The sequence below is a fragment of the Cyphomyrmex costatus genome, unplaced genomic scaffold (genome assembly GCF_001594065.2).
Source record: "Cyphomyrmex costatus isolate MS0001 unplaced genomic scaffold, Ccosl1.0 scaffold2, whole genome shotgun sequence".
NCBI lineage: Eukaryota > Metazoa > Arthropoda > Insecta > Hymenoptera > Formicidae > Cyphomyrmex > Cyphomyrmex costatus.
Window position 1 is genome coordinate 2,588,272 of NW_017276038.1, and position 12,433 is coordinate 2,600,704.

The window sequence follows — 12,433 nt, forward strand, 5'->3', positions numbered from 1 at the left end:
GTACCTTAACCTTGGTATCTCTTTTACTCTTCAATTCCCTATTTCACTTTAATATCTATTTATTTTCTTTTTATCAACTATCTCTATTCATCTCTTATACACTCTCATATAATCATCTCACTTTAACCGTGAAAAATCACATATATGGGGAGCAGACGGAATCGAACCCGGATCCACAGATCACGAGTCGATCGTCTATCGCGTGGAATCACACGACTCCCTAACCTGAGTGAGTCTCTGTTCCTAGGGATTTCTCAAGATTTGTTCGATCTTGCTTGGAGGCTTAAAAATGATCTGAACGTTGTGTTTGTTCAAAATGATTTAGTCTGTTGTTCCTTTTATTAGGTATATAAGTTGAAACCTGCCCTTTTTTTGCCAAAATTAAGCCTTTATTTAAAAAATAAATAAAAAGAATTTATCAATCACAGTATTGGTCATCGTTAGATATGACTTTTTCCCATCTTTCTGATAATAAGCGGATCCCACAGCGAAAGAACGATTCATCTTTAGAGGCTATCCAGTTAGAGACCCATTTTTCGTCGCTTTCATAAGAGTTGAAGTGTTTCTCTGCAAGTGCGTGTGCCATTGACCAAAACAAGTGGTAGTCGAAAGGGGCACAGTCTGGTGAATAAGCCGCATGGGGTAGCACTTCCCAGCGAAGTGCTTCTAACGTTTCCTTAACGAGTTTCGTGACATGAGATCGAGCGTTGTCGTGAAGCAAGATCACTTTATGCTGTCTTATCTCATGTTCTGGTCGTTTTTCGCGCAATGCTCGGCTCAACGGATTATTTGTTGTTGGTAGAGATCTCCTGTGACTGTTTCAACAGCTCATGGTACACCCTTCTGGTCCCATAAAGTACAGAGCATAGCCTCCTTCCCATGAATATTCCGTTTTGGCGTCGATGTCGATGGGTTGGCCTGGATCGCAAATGGTTTTTCGGCATTTGGGATTATCGAAATAGATCCACTTTTCATCGCCAGTCACATTTCGATGCAAAAACCCCTTTCTTTTTTGCCTGGCAAGCAGCATTTCGGAGATGGTTTTTCGCCTTTCGATGTCTCTCTCTTTCAATTCATATGGTACCAATCTTTCTACCTTGTATACCTTTCCCATGGCTTTTAAACGCTTGGAAATAGCTGTTTGAGTAACATTCAACGTTTCTGCAAGTTGATTTTGTGTTTAACGTGGATCTTCATCCACCATTGCTTGCAGTTCTGTATCGATGACGTGCTTTATCATTCGTGTCAAAATCGCCAAGTTTGAATCGTCGAAACCATTCCTTGCAAGTTGTTTCAGATAGAGCAAGTTCCTTATAAGCTTCAACAAGCATTCGATGAGATTCAGCAGCAGTTTTCTTCAAATTGAAACAGAAAAGCAAAGCTTCGAGCAAATGATGCTTTTTTGGTTGAAATTCAGACATCTTCTTCGCAGTGAACAACTATGTTGTTATCAACAACAGTACTACTTGTCGCCTTTTTTACTTACGGTGCCATTTTATTTGTTCTATATTTTTTCATTCTATGTTGATTATCATGCATAGATTCTAAAATAAATTTCGTGTCTATATTTATTGCCTTAATTAGAAATATGAGGAATATGGTGCAATAAATTTATTATGATAAGCCCAAATAACATTCATATGTTGCATATAAGATGTCTTTTTAGATATATATATATATATATATATATATATATATATATCTTAGTATGCAACATGCATGTTATTTGGGAGGTGATTTGAAAATTTGTACGTATAAAAACTAATTGTAAGCATTTGTCTTATCTGCAAGTAACGAAAAAGCTGCGATATAGCGTTAAAAGATCGATAACGCCTTGTACGTTTTGTGTCACTATATTTTTAATTATTTAAGAATATAATACATCAAACAAATAATAGAATCTACGCACAAACCAGAGATGGGCACTTTTACGAATAAAGAATAATGAATAAAGAGTGAAGTTTTATTCATAAATAAAGAATAAAATTATATTTAATATTTAAATAAAAATATGTTTGTGATAAGGTTCAATAAATTTAAAAATGGTGTAAAAAAAGGCTACGAGTCAAAAATTCGTTAAAATATAAAATTGTTAGTAAATAAAAATTGTCATTTAATTAAAATTACATAGTTTAATTAGACAACAGACGTTTCGACCTCTATTAAGTTTAAGAATGATATAATCGATTATTATTTCTGTAACATTGATAATGACCTAATAGAGGTTGAAACGTCTGTTGTCTAATTAAACTATGTAATTTTAACTAAATGACAATTTTTATTTACTAAAATTTTATATTTTAACGAATTTTTGGCTCGTAGCCATTTTTCTTTTTCATCATTTTTATATTTAAATAACATTTATATTTATGTATGTGTGTGGGAATGATGTATTCGAATAAATGACATATTGAATAAAAAATTATTTTTTATTTAAGACCTTTACGAATAAATCTGTCTGCAATATTGATTAAGTTAGGCTCACAAATGAGTGGATATTATTTGGAATGGGGATCTTTATTTTTGTACAGTAGCTCGCGAAAAGCTCGTGAAAGACTAATGATAGACTCGTGTTCTAGGAACAATATAATATAAAATAAAACAATGTAAATAACAAATAATGCCAATAACAAATAATGCGAATGACGAATAATGCGAACAACCGATTAGCGAATAATATAAATGAAGAATAATACGAATAACGAATAATGATCAATAATACAATAGCGAATAATACGAATAATAAAATAATATAAATATTAAATAATGCAAATAATAAATAAAGTTCTATTTGAATAATATTCTAAATAAAAAATTATTCGTGCCCAACTCTGGTACAAACGTACGTATTTTAGACCAAGGTGATGTCAAGCGAAATTTGCATATCTGCAAATATAAACGAGCTTACATAATATTATTATGTTATAAAGATCTGGGGAATCACCCACTTTAAAAGTGGATAACAGAAACTGAGAAAAATCACCATAGATCTAACATCCTTGCCAGCAACAAGTTCAATATGTGGGTAATTCTTGTCACGTTGTCTGGGATTTATTGATACTATACGGTGATTAATAGTTTCTAGTAGGAGGTGCTGTCCTCCGCCGCTGATATGACTTATATATAGTCACAGCAGATTCTCAATCGCTCTTCCTTGACAAAAAAACCTTTTGCGCTATCTTCGCAGTTTTACTCGTTTCTAATATGTTATTTTATTTATTATTTGCATTATTTATTTATATTTTATTCCTTATTCGTATTATTTGCCATTGTATTATTGATCATTATTCACTATTCGTATTATTCTTTATTGATTTCGCTACTTAGTTGTTCGCATTATTCGTTATTTGTATTATTCGTTATTAGCATTATTTGTTATTTACATTGTTCTATTTTATATTATATTGTTCTTAGAACACGAGTCTATCATTAGTCTTTCACGAGCTCTTTTCACGAGCTACTGTACAAAAATAAAGATCCCCATTTCAAATAATATCCATTCATTGTCAGTTGATATGAGTCTAACTTACAATTAATCAGTATTGCCGAGATTTATTCATAAATAAAAAATAATTGTTTATTCAAATAAATTTTATTACAGTACTGGTGAGTGAAATTTTATATATTTTTCTATATATTCTATCCTATATTTCTATATATATATATATATATAAAATTTTATTACAGTACTGGTGAGTGAAATTTTATATATTTTTCTATATAATATATATATATTTTTTAATATGACACTGATTATAAAACTGAACACTGAAAATTTTCGCAAATGAAATATAATTATGTTGTAGAGATTAAGGGTCCTATTCTGTAAGCCTTAACAATGTCGTTATAAAACAATTGTCATTAGTGAATTACTTTTTCTATTCTATAAGTACTAACTATCATTCATTAATTATAAAATGGCAACAAATTTGTCGTAAACTTAACAACTAAAAAAGTGTTGTTAAGAGAAATGATATCGTTAAAAGTTGAATCTAACCTATATTATTCATCATCCTACGCGTAATATTTATATAAATGTACTAAAATTTAATAAAACGAATAACTTTATCCAGGAGATATCTTCATTGTATTCTAAGAGATATCTCCTAGATAAAAGTTATCTAGAGATGAAGAAATTGAGCATGATTATAAGTCATTTGGACTTTAACAATATGCTTACAGGATAACTTTTACAAATTGTCATCAAGTGATTGTTAAGAATACAGTCATTACCATAGAGATATCATTTAATAATGATAAGTTACAGAATAGATCCCTAACACATTCAAGTAAATGCAAATTTGTCGTTTGGAAATAGAACAAATTTTACTAGCGGCCTCGTTAGCTCTGAAGAGGCTGTCCTGACGGTGACGGCACGTGTATGTCCTGGTCAGGAAGAGCTGTGATATGCGCAAGTGGCCATTTGGTAGGTTGCATGATCTTACTCCTGAAAAGGCACATCTGCCTGATTCTTGACTCCGCATTTTCTGGATGAGATGCCAGCATGACAGGTTGTTTGCAGGAGCGTCAGTCGGTGCATGTTCAGGGACGGCTAGCAAAGCTGATCCGACAAGATCTTAGTCTTATAGTCTTGGTAAAATGGCCCCGACTACAATCTGAGTCGATACGGCCAATATTGATCCGACAAGGAAGTGTCAATGTTGCAAAGTCCTCTGAATCGTTGTTCATTGGGTGAAGTGACCATGAGGCATGCATTTGAGAGAGAAATGTCGCCATTTCCTCGAATGTAAGCGTTGCATCTCCAATCACTCTTCTAAAATGGTGCTTGAGTGAGATTTAACTGCTGTCTCCCACAGTCCTCCAAAGTGCGGCGTCGCGGATGGATTGAACCGCCATTGAATGCGTTACATAAGGTTCCGGAAGATCGCCTATGATCTGTGTGGTGTCGCCGCCCGTTATCGCACACATCATCGACATTGATGATTCTTCACAGAGCAAGGCACCCAAAATCTCTGTCTGAACAGAGCAAGCGTTTGCTGCACACCTCCGTGTAGTGTTTTCGAATAACAAGAGTTGACTATGATTCTGGTAAGTGTTGAATCCTTCGGTAGAATGATAGGATGTTTCTTATCATACGCCAGAAGTGCGTGTTTGATTTGACTTTCAACACGGAGGATATCTCATGCTGATTCATAAAGGGATTTAACTTAATAATGAATCCCTGCTGTTTAGAGGTCTGTTCTTCAGTACTACTTGAATCTCTTCCTTGTAGGTAATATCCTGCCGTCCAGATTCATTCCATGAGTGCCAGGTCCACCTCCTCCGCAGTCAGCGTCCCAAGATCTTTTGACATCCCAATGAGAAGTGACAATGGAATCGACGTCGATTTCATTGTCATTTTTCACTAGGACTTTGCCGTGTTCGCCACGCCGAGATCTGCCTCCTTCGGTGAGAGGATCGTCGCAACATGAGTCTTGCTCCTCTGTTCCGGTAGCTCCTGCTCAGGTATGTCTGACCACTGCGTCGAACCACCTGAGAGCCATGAGAGCCTTTGCCATCACAGGTCGTGCTGTGCGAGGACACTCGGTGATATTCAGCGCAATCCGCCGAAATTTTTTTTTTTAGTTGACAAAAATAAAAGGGAATATATAGTCGTTAGGAACGAGTCTAACAATAAGATAAGGGCTACACCACATAAGCTTAATATCACTAACACGAATTCAAAAATACATTTTTATTGCTGAGATGGATGTAAGATCTCCCTCTTAATCACACACAAAGCACACGCTCTTAACACAAAATCTAGTTTAATACCCGGACATTTGTACGGATTCTCCTATTTAGTGGAGAGCACATACGGGACACCGTTAGCACCCCAAGCCGACACCCGAGGTGATCCCCCGCACCACGACAAGGTCGCATCTCACGCAGAGGATTCGCTGAATTGTCCTGTCCTGAGACATGGTACTACCGTGCGTTGTCTGTATCTCCGCCACTCGATCAACCACGAGTGTCTTCCATCCCGAAGGATGACCTTGAATCGAGGTAATGATACTTGCTTCAATGGTGCCATCTTCGTCTTGGCGATCACCAGCTTTGAATGCCACTTGTTTTTTTTTTCCAGGTTCGCAGGTACAATAAGGAGTAAAAATAAGCTTGTACTTCGGTGTACATACATACATACGTTGGTGTATGTGTGTGATGAGCGCGACGACACCTGCAGGCGGTGCGCTCATCGAGACTAACGTATGTATACATGTACACTAAAGTACAAACTCATTTTTGCTCCTCATTGTACACCGCTGAGCCATACACTTGTTCAGAGGCCATCTGTCGGCGTCGAGATTGTTCACCGGAGGATTCCAGTCGAGTCCGTTCAGGAACCAATCACAAGAGTGTTCCAGTAGATTCAATTATATCCACCCCTGTAAACAGGGAGTCGAATCTGTATCTTGAAACAAAGTGAAAATTATAAAAGTGAGCGAATTTAATAAAGTATTTATAATTTTATTGGTCAGTACCTAGTAAATTTGCTTACTTTTGTAATTTTCGCTTTGTTTCAAGATACAGAATCGATCCCCAGGTGCACTGAATGAAGATTTTTGCTCGCACTATTACCGGGGTCAGCCACCCTAACGGATCAAATTATGGATAGAGCTGTGCAGACGATAGAACGCTTCGTGACGACCCTTCGTTCGAGTGGATGGTTGAAGAATATGCAGAATGTCACTGCAATCACAGGATAAAATGACCTTTGCCTTGTTGCCAGCCTGGAGGATCTTACTGAACGCGATGAATTCTCCTCTCAAATGCTGAGAAGGAGAGGCTTATCGTTGGCGATTTATTTCTTCAAAGGAAAGCCGCCCGCCGTGCGAAACTCCAGGAGTTGTCCTTAGGAGAATATATACACTGGTTCTAACTCAGGTCTTCCGAGGGGAGGAAGGGGCAGAGGTTACTGCGGCGCGGGGGATGGTCACGGATGCAGGCGAAGGGTATGACGTCTCTAGGCAAGGGGTATGACCTCACAGGAGTGGAGAGGGATATGACATCATAGACGAGAGGTATGACGTCACGGAGAAAGCGATATCCGCGGAGTATTACGTCATGTGGGGACAGTGATTATTGGGCGCGGAGTCTGTTGGGCGCGGTCCACCACCATCGCCGCTGCGCTATATTTGCCATGTATACTTACCATTTCTTTTTCTCTTATGCTATCTTCTGTACCACTTCTTATCGCGGTTTTCTCGCATGCAAATGTTTATTTTTCTTTGAATATTAAATAGAACCGTACATGAGAGAACGCATTTTATTTTTATTTTATAATTTAAAGATTGCTTAATAATAAGATTGTGATGATACTGTCGCAAGCGGATGTCGGCACGCGATGATGCTATTGGCGCATAATGTGATACCGCAGGAAGGTAGGATAGCGCAAAGAAGAAAGGAAGGAAACAAATAATTGTGCGGACACAAACTTAATCTATTTATTCATTTATTATTTTTTTTTTTCATGTAATTAATTAATCTATTTATTCATTAATTTTTTATATAAATAATTATTTAATTATTTAATGAGCGTGATCTTCTAACATGAGCTCGATATCGCCGTCGAACTCTGTCGGCACGTGTGTTATACGATTCCGCGAAGAAGAAGGAAGGAAACAAATAATTGCGAACACTAAGATATAAACTCTTTTAATTTTATTTATTTATTACATTTTTTTTTTCAAAATATAAAAGTATTTAATTAAATGAAATAATGAGACATATGAAAAGTTATATATATATACAATCAAACAACTATCTTGCTTCAGCAGTTCGCGTTCCACTCGCTCGTGGTTTTCCATGTCTTTTATTTCATCCTTTTTTAGATAATGTCACACTCTTCTACGGAGCAAGTTATTTGTTCACATGCGTTGCATGAATATCGTTCTATATCTGTAATGACATAGCGGTCTAGTACCGCACTATTGTATACACTATACTTGAGAAAGAAGATACAATTTTCGCACTCATAGCATCTATCATCGCACGCGTTAAGTTTTTCTTGTAATAGGATGTTTCTCTCTCTCACACGACTGCAAGTTTGCACAAATATATTGTCCCTATTATCATCAATTCGCCGCATTTCTCACTATATCTATCTGCAGAAATCGTTATGCATCTGCTGTAACGCTCGAGCTTATACTCGATTTTTCTCACCCAACAATAGTCGTCGTCTGTTACATGGAAATTTCTATTTTCACAACCATCATTCTTACATTCGTCTCATAACCGCGTATACACTATTTGTCGCGCGTGCAAAGATCATAAGCGGGCTCTTTGTTAATGATTACCCGTTTCACAATGCGCTCACCGTGTATTTATTACCGAGAACGTATTTCACGTCTTCTATAAGATCATTGTTACATCCTGTACCTTCCTCCAACATAAAGTCAACTAGCTCGTCAGCGTATTCCATGTTTTGTTTTTTCAACATGTGCAGAGTGGACATACGTTACATGGATGAACCGTATACATGAGCTGTCTGCAATTAGAGCAAGGTTACTTAACTCATCGAAGAAAATCGTTACTTTCAATGGAGTAGGTGACTGCACCAATCGTTCGGTATCCGCTCGTTTTTCGATGAACGCTATCCACGTAGCATGCGGCAGGATGATGCAATTGCCTCGAATGTCGCCAATCACAATTTCTACTTAAGACATTAGTCCTACGGCGACCTTGATCTCCAAAAATTCGTACACTGTTGGTGTCAGCGCAAATGTTCATCCCATGATATTACATGTGCTGCAATGAAGGATAAATAAGTGATATATATATATATAGACAAGATGTTTTCACAGATACAATTGAAATACTTATAGTTCATGTTAAACGTCAGAATCCGTGTTGAAATCTTTAAAGCGACTCTGATGCAGTCTGTATATATCACTTATTTATCCTTCATTGCAGCGCATGTAACATCATGGGGTAAACATTTGCGCTGACTAGGGTACTATATTATACAGGAATATGCATCCGCCATATTGGCTCCTAGTCACACTGAGAAAAAAGATAGTTGACTCAACTAAATTGGCGGTCACGGGCTATCAAGCAAATATTTTGTTAGTCGAAATATGTATTAATTTGAGTCAAATACGCAGTATAGTACATTGAACAATGACTTATTTATTTCGACAGGACATATCTTTGAATTAACAAAATATTTGCTTGACAGCCCGTGATCGCCAATTTAGTTGAGTCAACTACTTTTTTTTCTCAGTGCAGTGCAGGAAGATTCGAGCTAAGCAAAGATGCCGTACTGCCAGTACTGAAAATCTATAATATACTATAAATTTTCAGTACACTGGCAGTGTATACGAAACGCGGTCGTAGAATTAAGTGCAATAAATAAAACGGGCGGTTGTAGTGCATTAAATTGTAAGATTAGGAGTGAAGCCGGGTTTCAAACTTTCCAATTTGTAACAGAAGCAGAAAGAAGAAAAAAGTGATTAATAAACTGTCGACGTGACAACTGGATACCTTCTTCGAATTCAAGATTATGCGAGGTAAGTACTTATATTTATCACTAAACATTTATTTCAATTATTTAGAGCAAAAGATGAGAAATGGAAAATTGAGGTTAAAAACCTTTTCATTCATCACAAAATGTTTCAAAGATATTTTAGAATGTTTCTAAAAGAATGCAACTTTCCTGACATCCTTCATAAAAACTTTTCTGAAACATTCAGAAAAGTTTTTATGAAGGATGTCAGGAAAGTTGTATTCTTTTAGAAACATTCTAAAATGTATATATAAATATATATACATATACCCTCAAATTTTGATAAAAATATACTCAATCGATGCGTTCTCGCGTAAAACTAAAGATTTGACAACAACAAAAAACGTTGCTTTGCCTTATGAATCAAAATATTAATCGTTAAAGTCAATGGCTATTCAAGTTAGGAAATCTGTCACAGCAATGGTTCACTGCTATAAGAACACAAATCTTCTGCATTAAAAACAAATACTTTGCTAAAACAGTAAGTTTATGTTTTAAAAACAATGAATCACTGCTGTTACAGATTTCCTAATTTAAATAGTTGTCGACTTTAATGATTATTATCTCAGTTCACAGGGACTGAGAACGACGCTTCTTTTTCTTCTTTACAAATCTTTATTTTTACGCGAAAACGCATCGATTGAATGCATTTTTATCAAAACTTAAGATGGCCGAAATCTTCTTAACATTTACCATAATCTTATACTTTTAGGTTTATCATTGAATTAGCAGAATCGTGTATTTAAGATCGACGATTTTGCCAGGAGCCAATATAGCGGATGCATATTCCCACCTAATATATATAGTACCTTAGCGCTGACACCAACAGCGTACAAATTTCTGGAGATCGAGATCGCCGTGGGATCAATGTCTTTTCATAAAAATTGAGATTAACGACACCCGAGGCAATCGCGTCATCCTGCTGCATGCTACATGGAAGGCGTTCATTGAAAAACGAGCGGATACCGAACGATTGGTGCAGTCACCTACTTCATCGAAACTAACGATTTTCCTCGATGAGTTAAACAACCAGTCTTCCTCCAATTACAGACAGCTCATGTATACGATGCATCCATGTAACGTATGTCCACTCTACAAATGTCGAAAGAACCAAAATATGGAATACACTGACAAGATAATTGACTTTATACTGGAGGTATAGGATGTAACAACAATCTTATGCGTGGTCTACAATGAGCAGTAGCAGTAGTTGATTAAGGAGTAGGCGTAGAAATCAACAAATCATAGTCGAATGTGAGGAGGACAATTAACTATCATTGGTCGATTTCTACGCCTATTCCTTAATCCACTACTGCTACTGCCCATTGTAGACCACGCATTATAGAAGACGTGAAATACGTTCTCGGTAATTCGCAGAGAAGAGACAATGGTGCGAATATCGGTGCAGTTACTTCGTGATCGATAAATACACGGTGAGCGCGTTGTGAAACAGGTAATCATTAACAAAGAGCCTGCTTATGATTGGTCCTTGCACGCGCGATAAATAGTACACGCGGTTTTGAGGCGAATGTAAGAATGATGGTTGTAAAAATAGAAATTTCCGTGCAAAAGATGATTATGGTTGAGTGAGGAAAATCGAGTATAAGCTCGAGCATTACTGCAGATGCATAACGATTTTCGCAGATAGCGAGAAATGTGTCGAATTGGTGATAATAGAGACAACATATTTGTGCAAACTTACAATCGTGTGAAGCATCCTATTATTAAAAAGCTACTTGATGCGTACGATGATAGATATTATGAGTGCAAAAAGTGTATCTTCTTCGAGTACAATAGTGCGGTGCTAGAGTATAATAGTGAATTGCTAAAGCAGTGCAGGTTATTTGATTTTATTTGTATATATAACTTTTTATATGTCTCACTATTTCTTTTAATTAAATATTTTTATATTTTGAAAAAAGAAAAAAATGTAATAACTAAATAAAAAGTAAGATTAAAAGAGTTTACATCTCAGTGTCCGCAATTATTTGTTTCCTTCCTTCTTCGCGGTATCGTATAACACACGTGCCGACAGAGTTCGACGGCGATATCGAGATCATGTTAGAAGATCACGCTTTTTAAATAATTAAATAATAATTTATATAAAAAAATTAATGAATAAATAGATTAATTAATTACACGAAAAAAAAAAATAATAAATGAATAAATAGATTAAGTCTGTGTCCGCACAATTATTTGTTTCCTTCCTTCTTTCTTCGCGCTAACCTATCTTCTTGCGGTATCACATTACACGCATATATGTAATACTCCTATATTGCTAGTAGAGGTCCGACGGCGGTGCCAATATCACGGTGCCGACATAATATTGAGTATTACATATATGATTACACGCCGACAGCATCATCGCGTACCGACATCCGCCTGCGACAATATCATTGCAATCTTATTATTAAGCAATTTTTAAATAAAAATAAAACGTGTTCTCTCATGTACGGTCGTATTTAATATTTAAAAAAAATTAATATTTACATGCGAGAAAACCACGATAAGGAGTGGTATAGAAGATAGCAACGCATGAGAGAAAAAGAAATGGCAAGTATGGCGGCAACGGCGGCGGCGGCGCGGCGGCGCAGCGGCGGCGACAGCGGTGGCGGCGAAGCTGATAGTAGCAGCAGCGGTGGCGGCGGCAGCGGTGGCGGATCGTGCTCAACGGACTCCGCGCCCGGTAATCACTGACCCCGCGTGACGTAATAGGTTTGTTCGCGTCGCACGCTCTAACATGCTCCAATATGCTCCTATCATAGCTCTTACTCTCTCCAACGTGCTCGTTGAAGTGAGCAAGAGCTATGGTAGGAGCATATTGGAGCATGTTGGAGCGTGCGACGCGAACAAACCTAATACGTCGCTTATGTATCGCGAACCCGCAATACGCCGCGACATCGTTTCCTCCGTGAAGTCATATTCCTC

At 36.9% G+C, this 12,433-nt stretch overlaps 1 long non-coding RNA gene across 1 annotated transcript; it reads left to right on the forward strand.

The window, feature by feature from the left end:
• The first annotated feature begins 4,288 nt into the window (after positions 1–4,288).
• LOC108773212 (uncharacterized) lies at positions 4,289–5,950 on the forward strand. Its single transcript, XR_001940680.1, has 5 exons — positions 4,289–4,426; positions 4,523–4,747; positions 4,818–5,049; positions 5,234–5,466; positions 5,806–5,950. It is a non-coding gene; the product is annotated as an uncharacterized LOC108773212 (long non-coding RNA).
• Positions 5,951–12,433: the final 6,483 nt, after the last annotated feature.